The following is a 13,321-nucleotide window of genomic DNA, read 5'->3' as shown; positions in this document are numbered from 1 at the left end:
TATGCTACATTAGTCTTTTAATTTGACAAAATACAGATGAATCCAATCAGCAAGCTTGAGCTTATAATCATAAAGTTGACATTTCCCTTTTATCATCATGAACTTGAATTTCCATTAAAATAAGTTTACCTTATAGTAATGTATTTATTCTTAAATTATTTTATTAATTGGTAATAAATGCATACTCATACACAAGACACAATTAGTTACTATTTTTTCTAAGTTTTCTATTACCATATATCTCTAGGTGTCAACATTTTTTATAGTTTGAATTATCATCACTGTTATTCTTACCACAAATGAATCAAGCTGACAAATTTAAAATTAAATACATAGAAAATATTTGTTGAGCATTTTAATTAGAAAAATGGGGCTTTAAAATAAGCTCAATGATTTGCATGCTAGAACAAGTCATTACATCTTCAGTTCCATTACTGTATTTATGTCCTGCTACAAATAAAAATTCTGAGAACCTCTTTTCAAGCGATACATTAATAAGCCCTGTGGGATCAATTATTCCATTTATTTTTTAATGTTATATCAGCTGACAGTTCTATTAGGTAGTACAAAAATTTTTTGAACATGAGGAATTGAAAACCTTCTGATTGCAGACTAGTTTAGTACCCAGACATTCGAATCATTCATTATTTTTAGCACTGCCACAAGTGTGGAGAACCGTCGTTTCATTTGGATATGCATGTTGCTTGGAGAAGCATGCCTGGATGTAAATAGGAGGAGAACGGTAATGAAGAAGTCAGGGGAAAATTGATCCATCAGATCGGTCATGGGATCAAGTACATACAGAAGGTGAGTCCCTTAAGACCATCTCTGTCTGTCTCCAGCAGAATGTACCCTACTAGGAGGGTCCAGACTCCAGTGTCAAGACTGTAGCAAATATCCCCTCCCTGCTTGGCAAGACTCACACTCTCCTCTGTCTTTAGTCTGTGTCTGCTCTACTGATTTTTCAGTAAAGTCACCCTTCTATACCCGAGGGTCTGGCTTATTTGGATTCAAGCAACTTGGATGAAAAATGTTTGAAAAAATATTCCAGGAAGCTCCAAAGATCAAAATGTGAATATGCTACATGCTGACAATTATTTGCATAGTGTATACATTGTATTTACAATAAGTTGCATAACATTTACATTGTATTAACTATCATAAGTTGTCTAGAGATGATTTAAAGTCTATGGGAGGATGTGAGTAGGTTATATGCAAATATGCATCATTTTATACAAAGGACTTGAGCATCTGTGGATTTTTGTATCCATGGGGGTCTTAGAATGAATTCCTGGAGGGACTACTGTATCCAAAATCCTTTAACTTCTCCTTTATAATGCATGAAACATTCTCCTGACCCCTATTTCTCACTCTAGTCATTTTAATTCTTAACAAATTTAAAAATAATCCAATTTGGTTTTATTGACATACATCCACTTCACTGTTTTGTAGTTCCTGATTTCTCTAGGACCCTGACATTATGCTTGTTAGCATCACTAATGACCTCCTTATGAATGCAGTTATAAAGATGCTCAAGTCCCTTGTATAATATGATGCATATTTGCAAATAACCTACTCTCATCCTTCCACAGATTTTAAATCATCTCTAGATAACTTATGATAGTTAATACAATGTAAATGCTATGTAAATGATTGTAAATACAATGTATATTCTATGTAAATAGTCGCCGGCATGCAGCAAACCCATTTTTTGCTTTTCGGAGCTTCTTGGAAATTTATTTTTTTTTTTCAAACACTTTTGAAAAAAGTGCTTGTATCCATATAAGACAGACCCTCAGGTACAGAAGGCTGAATTTATTGAAAAATCAGTAGAGCAGACAAAGACTAAAGACAGAGAGGCATGTGAGTCTTGCCAAGCAGGAGGATATTTTGCTGCAGTCTTGACACTGGAGTCTGGCTGGACCCTCCTAAGAGGGTACATTCTGCTGGAGACTGAGACAGAGATGATCTTAAGGAACTCACCATCCAAATGAACTTATTCCGAAAGCTGATCTGCTTAATCAATTTCCCTTTGACTTCTTAATAACCATTCTCCTCCTATTTGCAAATAACTTTTGTACAAACTCCCATACACTTTAAATCATCTCTATATTACTTACAATACCTAACTCAATGCAAATACTATGTAAAGTGTTGTAAAGATAATATATATGCCACCATATGGTAAATGGTGGCCAACCCAAAGCAAAGTCAGGTGTTAATCTGGGGAACTTTCTTTTTTATTTATTTATTTATTTATTTTTTATGGAATTGGTCCCTTTACCCCAGACCAGCTCCTTTTCACCTCTTCCCAGGCTCCAGGTTTCCCCATTCAACTGTTAGGAATGTATATCACTTCTCTTTCCTTCCACCTTCTGCCTCATTCCTCTGGAAAGCCCCTTCCTCTTCCTCACCTTTTCCTTGCTAAATTTAATTTCATTGTCACCTCTCACTGGAGCAGATACGTACATAATGCTTATTCTGTGCTAGGTACTATCCTAAGTGCCTCACAAATATCAACTCATCTTATCCTCACAATAACCCCATAACAGATATGCTATTATCATCCTCATTTTACAGACGAGGAAACTGAGCCCCAAATCATAAATAACTCCATTCCCTAAGCTCTACTGTGCCTCTTTTGACTACATTTTCTTTTTCTTTTTTTTTTTTCACATGTGTTCCCCATCCTAGACCCTCCTCCCTCCTCCCTCCCCATACCATCCCTCTGGGTCGTCCCAGTGCACTAGCCCCAAGCATCCTGTATCCTGCATCGAACCCGGACTGGCGACTCGTTTCTTACATGATATTTTACGTGTTTCAATGCCATTCTCCCAAATCTTCCCACCCTCTCCCTCTCCCACAGAGTCCATAAGACTGTTCTATACATCAGTGTCTCTTTTGCTGTCTCGTACACAGGGTTATTGTTACCATCTTTCTAAATTCCATATATATGCGTTATTATACTGTATTGGTGTTTTTCCTTCTGGCTTACTTCAGAAGCCAGAAGGAAACTTTCTGTAATTTTATTTGTACTATTTTCAATCTGCGGTTCATTAAATCTGCAGATGCAGGACCTGCAGATTTGAGGGCTGATGGCATATCTAACGACACTTTCTTTTCCTTTACTGTGCACTGTTTATTTCATCATGTAATACATATCTATTGAGTCTATGGTCTGTGTCTAGGACTTCATTTGGTGATAGGGAAGCAGCAAGAGGAGGTGAAAATGTCCAGGGAAGGGACACTGTGGACCACCCTCTCCTTTTGAGACAATTAATCTCACATCCAGTGTACATAAGCAGAGCCTGAGCACAGACAGCCCAAGTCGAAAGCTTAAAGCTGTGTCCAAAAATGGAGGAGCCAGAGAACCAGAGAGACTGCCTGCAGAGTCCCGGGCCTTTGCTGTTCCTCTGCAGCTCCTCTCAAACCACCACTTCATTGTTCATGTGTTTTGAACACCCACTGGAAACCAGACATCTTGTAAAATTAAAAAAAAAAAAAGATTCCATTTATCCTGGTGACATTGGTCTCAGAGTACCTGGGGTATACCGTCTCCCCTCTGCCTCCTTAACTGAGCACACTCCATCCACAGGAAGATGAAAGAAGCCTGGATCATCATCATTTCTCCCATGGAGTACGTCCTCCTCCTGCATTTACAACTAGTCTGCCCATACAGACAAGCTCTATGTTTGCCCTTGGTTGTTGCCTAAAGGCTGCATTCAGGGGTTCAAATTCTTGTTGTGAAGCATCCCAAGTGGAATGGATAAAACACTACTACAGAGGGCTTGAAGTCAGGGAAGGAAGCTAAGTAGTCCTCCTAGTTCTGGGGGACAAGAGAGTTGGCAAGTTAGCCTCCTTCCCTACAATGCTCTGGAAGAACTTCTGGATCTTTCGGTTTAAAAAACATTCATCCTTATGTCAACTTTAAAAAATATACAACCTAAAAGTTGAGAGTTATGTTTTCTTTGGCAGACAAAACTGAGCACTTAAGCCTGGGACACAGCATCTCAGATAGCTCTGAGACACTGTTCCTAAGACGTAAGGGAGGAATCAGGTAATATAGGGGTTTTTGCCACAAAGACTAGGTAGCTACAACATCAAAAATTTATTGTTCATTAAAGACATACTGTGCTAATCATTTAGCAATATATATAAATATTGAATAATTGTCTTGTACATTTGAAACTAATAATGCTATATGTCAATGTATGTTGTTTAGTTTCTAAGTCACATCTGACTCTTTGCAACCCCAAGGATTGTGGTCAGCCAGGCTCTTCTGTCCTAGGGATTTCCCAGGCAAGAATACTGGTTCAGTTCAGTTCAGTTGCTCAGTTGTGTCCGACTCTTTGCAACCCCATGGACTGCCAGACCTCCCTGTCCATCAACAACTTCTGGAGTTTACCCAAACTCACGTCCATTGAGTTGGTGATGCCATCCAACCATCTAATCCTCTGTCTTCCCTTTCTCCTCTTCCCCTTAATCTTTCCAGCATCAGGGTCTTTTCAAATGAGTCAGCTCTTTGCATCAAGTGGTCAAAGTACTGGCGTTTAAGCTTCAACATCAGTCCTTCCAATGAACACCCAGGAGTGACCTCGTGTAGGATGGACTGGTTGGATCTCCTTGCAGTCCAAGGGTCTCTCAAGAGTCTTCTCCAACACCACAGTTCAAAAACATCAATTCTTCCGCACCCAGCTTTCTTTATAGTCCAACTCTCACATCCATACATGACTACTGGAAAAACCAAAGCCTGACTAGATGGACCTTTGTTGGCAAAGTAATGTCTCTGTTTTTTAATTTGCTGTCTAGGTTGGTCATAACTTTCCTTACAAGGAGCAAGCATCTTTTAATTTCATGGCTGCAGTCACCATCTGCAGTGATTTTGAAGCCCCCCAAAATAAAGTTGCCACTGTTTCCCCATCTATTTGTTGTGAAGTGATGGGACCAGATGCTATGATCTTACTTTTCTGAATGTTGAGCTTTAAGCCAACTTTTTCACTCTCCTCTTTCACTTTCATCAAAAGGCTCTTTAGTTCTTCTTCACTTTCTGCCATAAGGGTGGTATCATCTGCATAACTGAGGTTATTGATATTTCTCCCAGCAATCTTGATTCCAGCTTGTGCTTCATCCAGCCCAGTGTTTCTCATGATGTACTCTGCATATATGTTAAATAAGCAGGGTGACAATATACAGCCTTGATGTATTCCTTTTCCTATTTGTAACCAGTCTAGAGTGGGTTGCAATTTCTTTTTCTAGGGTATTTTCAAGACCCAGGGATCCAACCTGTCTCTGCTACATTGGTAGGTGGATTATTTACCACTGAGAAACCTGGGAAGCCCATAAATGGGATAATCTTGGCTAAATAGAAATAAAAGTTGAATACTGTAGTTAATATGGAACCAGCATGGATGAAGTCTTTCCTCTGCAAACCTCCATTCCAGAATGCTCACTTCCTCACTCAGAGGGTGTTAAAACAAAAGCATCAAGTATTCTGCTGTGTATCCAAGTTTATATGTTACGTGTGGAGGTATGGTGAACATGGGGCTTCCCAGGTGGCTCAGTGGTAAAGAATTCACCTGCACTGCAGGAGACATGGGTTCCATCCCTGGGTTGGGAAGGTCCCCCCAGAGGAGGGAATGGCAACCCAGTCCAGTATTCCTGCTGGGAAATCCCATGGACAGAGGGGCCTGGTGTGGTACAGTGCATGGGGTTGCAAAGAGTCAGACGTGACTAAGTGATTAAACAACTATAACAACAAATGATGAACATACATTACCATGTGCAGATAATAAAACTAATCAGTTTTGACAAATGCAGACACTCCTATCATGATATTAACATTACAGCTACCCCAGATAACTGCCTTCCCCACTTCTCATCAGCCTCCTTCCTCAAGGAACCTCTGTTCTGGTTTCTATCACCATCAGTCACTTTGCCTATTATGTGACTTCAGATAAGCTGTTTGATACAGTTTTACCTGTTTTGTGTTTGATTTCCTTCAGAGAGCACTGCATCTGTGACACCCAACTTTCTTGAGTTGTTTGTCAATAGTATATTCCCTCCTAATGCTGAGTTGGGTCTACCAGATGTTACTAATTCTCTCAAAACAGAGTTTATTCTTATTAATTGATTCCTGATGTCTGGGTATGGTATCTCTGAAAAAGAGAGAAATTTAGAGACAGGAAAAACAATCAGTTACCAAACTATTTTTCAGCATCATTTCTGTGTCTGGTGATAATTACCCTATATAAGTAATTCCCAGGTGGCGCTAGTGGTAAAGAATCTGCCTGCCAATGTTGAGACACAAGAGTTGCGGGTTTGACTCCTGGGTTGGGAAGATCCCCTGGAGGAGGAAAAGGCAACCCATTCCAGTACTCTTGCCTGAAAAGCCCCATGGACAAAGGAGCCTGGCAAGCTGCAATCCAAGGGCCGCAGAGAGTCGGACATGACTCAACAACTAAACACATGAGTAATTCCTAGATTCTGTATCACTGAATAAAAGAGATTCATTGAGGATAAATGGAAGCAGAACCCAAGGGTTAGTTACTCCTTTTATTTAGTGTCTGTTTTATGCCTTCTGAAGCCTATTTATAACCCATTCTTCAGGTAAAACTTTGAAGAGAGTTAGCAGAGGTATCTATGTCAGATATTTACATTATTTTTGTGAGGGAAATGGGATCATCTTAGCAGCCTATTTCAAAGACATCAAATATACTAGTATCTGGTTTCTATAATCTCATTATTGATTTAACTCTCATGCTGACATATTTCTTCTACAAGAGAGGAACAGGGCAATGACAAATGGATTATTATTATCCTTTTAATGTACAAGATGCACTGAATTAACCAGTACTTATTGGGCTTACTTTCAGATTGATTTTACTTTTAGTAGTTCTATTTAATTAAACAATAAAGCTAGAAACTTTAATTGACATAAAACTTCCATGAATTCTGATTTTTTTCCTCCATTCATTAAGTTCATACTCTATTAGTTTTGAACTTACAGTCAGCCTTCTGGCAATTAAATAAATGAAACTTATTGATGGCAATATCATACTGTGATATTCATTTTATTTGGGAAGAATTTAAAAGAAACAAATTATTATTTTCCACTGAGATAGGTTTTCTAGTCTTCATTCTCTGGGTAGATAATTGTCAAGAAGAGACTTAAAGAATTAGAAGTAGTTGGAGCTGCAATGAGTCGGGGAAAAGAAGTTCAGGAATAATGGGTACATGTAAATAAATCAGAAAAGAGTTTTGCAAGTATAAAAAACTGATCCTTAGTAACTGGGAGGAGAATTTATTGTTGTAAAGATGAGATCTTAATAAAATCATATACATTAAGACTACAGAAGATCTCCCCTGCGCTAAGGAAGGTGTGCCTCTTTATACACTTACATCCTTTACAGGAGTTGATCTAGAAAACATTAAACTACTTTCTCTAACATTAAAATGCATTAATAATATATTTATCTATTTGCCTGGGACAAAGAGTTAAATGACAGATGTGTCATAAGTATGTGAGCAACTTAGCTTGTAATTGGAATAAGCCCACATAGAGGGTTTATTGTATAGGGCATATGGTTAGATACATCTTGTTCAATTAAAAAAGATGCCAAGGGGGGGAAAAAAAGATATAAAATTTGCTATATCTTTTTGTTTACCTGTTGTACTTTTATTTTCATTCATTTATAGAATTTTATCCTAAAAAATGTCTTTTTGTGATTTAAAAATGAAAGATGTCAAATGTTCCCTCAGACTACGATAGAAAGTATCAATGCTGGGAGGATCAATACTGGGCTGGAAATAGATTAGATTAGATCAAGGAGTGTCTGTGTGTGTGTGTGTGTATGAGTTTTATATTTAAATAAAACTTTTGAGCAAAATAAGGAACCTTCTGTCCCTCTTGACTCACATTTTTTAAAATAGCTGAATGTTTACCTGTGTCGGGCTTCCCTGGTGCCTCAGCAATAAAGAATCTACATGTGATGCAAGAGATGCAGGAGATGAGGGTTTGATCCCTGGGTCGGGAAGATCCCTGGAGCAGGAAATGGCAGGCCCCTCTACTATCCTTGCCTGGAGAGTCCTATGGACAGAGGAGCCTGGCAGGATACAGTCCATAGCATCTCAAAGAGTCAGACGTGACTGAGTGAGTTAGCTCTACACACACACCTACGTGATGGGGTCACTGTGGCCACTGAGACCGCGAACACACGCACATAACTTAGAAAAACGCCCAGAGCATAACAGTTGTATCAAATGCTAGTTGTCATTGTTATAAGCTATGTCAATTATTGTGGAAGTCCCTGTTACTCGTAGGCACCTTAACTCCTAACTAGCAAAGTTTTGAGAAGGCTTGTCTCCCACTTTAGTAGAAAAGAGAATTATGGACAGATTATGAATGAGACATATGAAGAATTTTTTATACCCTGTATTGTGTGAGAATGAATCTTTCCCAGGGTCAAGGGATAATTAAAGATTACAGGTCTTGAGTTTCAGCTATAAAGTTTATATACTTCCCATAAATAATGAGAATTGCTTTTCATCTTTTTGAAAAGGCTATGTAAGAAAAATACTTGGCATAACATTTTTGAAGTATAAAATCAGCAGAAATAGTTCCATTGATATGAGTTTCTAGTACCCATGAGATAATTCACTGTTGCCTCATTAAAAAATATCCATATGAAAACTGTCTATGTGATATAAAATACACTTAGAATTTATCATATAAGAAACTATGTAATTCTAATCACAGTCTACACTCCCAATTCCCCTGCACATACAAAAATTCTTGTTTACTAGAGCTTAAGCCAAATTGTTTTAGCCTAGTGGCTACTTTAGTTTCTTGCTAAATTCAACTCTGTGTTGTTTACTGATATAATTTTCTTATTTATGAAGATGATGCACTCTTACACTCTCCCCTTAAACACTGGTGATTTTTGTAATTTTATTTAACTGTATAATTATTTAAATTTTATATGTATTTCACAATTGTGGGAAGACACAGTTAACAAATTTTAGGAAACACTTTTGAAATGAATTGTTTCTGAAAATAACACAGATTTGAGGCTAATTTTGTACTGATCTATTCAAGTCCTATCATTTCATGCTACAGGTTACTCAACTCCACTTTCCTCTAAGAAAAAGAGCACCCCACAAGTCCTTAAATATATTGGTAACCCAAATACCCCATGATCAATAATTGAAGTAATAGCCTCTAATACGATATTGTCCCTGAGTCTTCATCCTCCCCTTCTGACTCTGAGCTTGGCTCTGTGACTTGTTTTGGTTGGTTAATGGAACAACAGCAAAAGTAATGCACAAAAGTTTTAAAAAGTATTTGGACATTAGAGATATTTTTTTTCTGTTTGCTGCCCTCAGAACTTATTCTACTCTATCTTAGCCCATTATATCATAACAAAATAGCACAGACTGATCTTATTTGAAAAGCAGAAGTACAGACACAGACACAGCAAACAAATTTATGAATACCAAGGGGGAAGGTGGTGGTAGGAGCGATTGGGAGACTGGGATTGATATGTATAGACTATTGATACTATGTATAAAACAGATAACTAATGTGAACCTACAGTATAGCACACGCAACTCTAGTTAATGCTCTGTGATGACCCAAATGGAAAGGAAATCCAAAAAACAGGGAATATATATATACATATCACACACACATGTGTTGTCGTTTAGTTTCGAAGTTGTGTCTGACTCTGTGACCCTACGGACTATAGCCAGCCAGGCTCCTCTATCTATGGGATTTTCCAGGAGAGAATACTGGAGTGGGTTGCCATGTCCTTCTCCAAGGGATCTTCCCAACCCAGGGGTCCAACCCATGTCCCCTGCCTAGATGGATTGCCAATGGATTCTTTACCACTGAGCCACCTGGGAGTGTATTTATGTATGGCTGATTCATTTTGCTTTACAGCAGAAAATAACACAACATTGTAAGGCAGCTATACTTTAATACAAATTAGTTTTAAAAAATTGGCACAGACAGGGTGGCTTAAACAAAACATTTTCCCCACAGTTCTAGAGGATGGAGTCTAAGATTAGGTGCTGACAGATCTGGTGGCCAGTGAGGGCCCCTACTGGTTTGCAGTCCTCATCAATGTAAGCTTCCAGTAACACATAAATAATTTTAAGTATATATATATATATATATATGAAACTAGGAAATGTCTGGAAACATGATTCCTATCTAGGAGGATAATCAGTTGCCACCATCATATGCAAAATTAAAGGAATCTTTTCCTAGCAGTTTCAGAAACAGAGTGGGGATAACAGGGCTGCTGAGTCGGAGAGGGTGGTAAAAATCATCCACGAATAAGAGATCACTATTATTTGCGTGCAGTCCCTCTTGGCCACAACCCATGGTGGGAGGATAAGTATATTTCCCCCTGCTTCCTATCTGGATATAAACTACAACAGGTAAATATTCTGAGTCTTTAGCCAATATACATTCATTCTTGGTCCCATATAATCCCTGACTATATTTATAAAGTGCTTACTGAAAAATAGCATAGATTGTGTGCTTCGTCTTTGTCCAACCCTTTTATGACCCCGTGGACTGTAACCCACCTGGCTCCTCTGTCCATGGGATTTCTCAGGCAAGAATACTGGAGTAGGTTGCCATTCCCTCTTCCAGGGGATCTTCCCAACCCAGGAATTGAACCCACATCCCCAACATCTCCTGAATTGCAGGCAGATTCTTCACCACTGAATCACTGGGGAAACACAAGTACTAAAGAAATTCCTAGCTAGAAGTAGTCCTTCAGAGCCTAGCAACTAGAGGTGGGAAATGGAGTGGAAAAGCACAAGGCGCTTTAGACCAAGTTGACAAATTTAGAAACAAATAATTTACCAGCAGTAGATGGCACTAACCAAGGGTCTGAAGAAACTCGAGAATGACTTTGTGAAGGTCTTGGCCAAATTGGAACCAACCTTGCAGGTAAAAATAACCACATGCCATGGGAGTGGCATATTTCCAGTCAGACTTAGGCTTGCAAGGGCTGCAGAGGGAAGCTGAGAACCACAGGCAGGAAGGTCTTACTTCCAACTGCAGTATGGTGTTCAAAATGATGATGAAGTGGATGCTTTCTACACACTTACAAGCTGAATCTTTCATTTTGAATGTATCTCTCACTCTTGAAGGGGAAGCAGGTGGCACAGTGGAAAAAGCAACAGCTGGAAATTGGGAGAACCAGTCTCATATATGTTCTTCTCCTACAGGAATCTCCCTATGTCTCATTAATAAATAAACACATTTTAAAAATGTAAGAAAAGATGAAAGTAGAGGATATAATCACTAAAATAGCTATTTAACTATTTAAAGGAAAACATGAATGTAATATGTAAGGATATTGAAAATACAGAAGTAAGGCAAGTGAAATAAAACCTAGAATGGAGTGTATAGTAACTGAAGTGAAAAATCCACTGACAGAATTAATAATAGTACATTAAACATGGATGAAGTAAAAATCATTGAACCCGAAGACAGAAAATAGTAGAACTATGCAAATTGAAGCAGCATGATGGAGACAAATATAAAAAGAAAGATAATAGATCAAGTAAATTAACAGACTCAGTGATACATGAACTGATTCTAAGTGATCTAACAGGTATCTCAGAAAGAGAGCAGAGAGGGTAAAATCTGCAAAGGAAAAATGACCAAACATTTCCCAAAGTTGATGAAAACTATGAGAATATTGGTCAAAAAAAACCCCAAGCAATTCCAAAAAGGATAAACACAAGAAAATGACACCAACCGACAGAGTATATTCAAATTAATAAAGTATAGTGTTAAGGAGAAAACTTATAAAAACAACCAGAGGCAAACACATTAAATAAGTTTAGAGGGAAAAGTACAGGAATGACAATGGACCTCATCAGAAACTAGGCAAACCAGAAAACAATAAAAGGAAAAGGTGTTGAAAAACTCTTACAACCCAGAATTTTACACACAGAATAATATATCTTGCAAAATTAATCATAAATTTAAAACTTTTAAAAACAAACTGAAGTTCAGAGAATTTCTCAATAATAGACTTATAGTACAAGAGAGAAATTTGGATTTACACAAAAAGATCAAGGTTATTGCGTTTAGTTAATCTGTAGATATATATATATAAAGGAGTAGTATATCATGTTTAAACCTTGAGTTACCTCACAGTTTCAGAATGTCAAGTCAGACTCACAAAATCAGAGATCTTGCCCAAGACCAGCTTTTACTAAATAAAGGAAAAGGCTTAGATAAAGAAGAGATATGTGACATGGAAGCAAGGTGCCTTTCTTCCATGCCAGACATGACTATTTGGTCTAGAATATTGGAGGGCTTTAAGTAAGGTTCAGGAGCTTTCCCACAGAGTGCTAAGAATTTTTATTATAAAAGAGTCCAGAGGTTTGTACCTCGCTTGGGACATTTCTGGGGACTGTGTCTTACACTCACAAGGTTATATTTAGGATGGAATCTCCAGCTACAGGTGTTTCAGAGATTGGGTCCCCTACTCTTAATAATCTCATTAATCTATCTGAGGCCCACTTAGCAAAGAGATTTCCAGTCACTTAACCTTTGCTTCCTACTAGGGACTTCTACCAGGTAAAAAGAGTAAATGGACCATGGGCCCATTACTTTTATTCCTTTCTTTCAACTTTTCAAAGCAAAATTAATAACCATTTATTTTAGATTTTATGACATATGTGGTAGTATATCTACAAATACAGCACAAAATTGGATTGTGCAAACAGGATATATTATTATAGATTTTTACATTATGTTTGAAGTATACTCTCATTTGAAACTTTATAATAAAAAGTGCATATTTTAAACATCAGAAAACATTAAAACAATAAAAACATTGTTTTTAATAAATAAAAAAAATTAATAGTAATGTTGATGGTTTAGTCACGAAGTCATGTCCAACTCTTTTGCAACCCCATGGACTATGGCCTATCAAGCTTCTCTGTGCTTGGAATTTCCCAGGCAAGAATACTGGAGTGGGTAGCCATTCCCGTCTCCAGGGGATCTTCCCAACCCAGGGATGGAACCTGCATCTTCTGCGTTGCAGATGGGTTCTTTAACACTGACCACCAGGGATTCCCCAGTAAAGGTAAAATGAAATCTAAAAGTACACATGGATCAGAAATAAGGCAGGAAAAGAGAAGGAAAACGGCAACATAGAAAATGTGAGAAAATAGAAACAAATATCAAGATGATAGATACAAGCACAAATAAATAAATAGTTATATTAACTATAAATGATTAAACAATTTGCTTATAAGGCATAGATTTTCAGGTGGGATAGAAAACCAG

This window comes from Bos grunniens, chromosome 8 (assembly GCF_055505025.1).
Source record: "Bos grunniens cultivar Pamir isolate PY7600 chromosome 8, Bosgru_T2T1.0, whole genome shotgun sequence".
Lineage (NCBI taxonomy): Eukaryota > Metazoa > Chordata > Mammalia > Artiodactyla > Bovidae > Bos > Bos grunniens.
Note: the sequence above shows the minus strand (reverse complement) of the source record.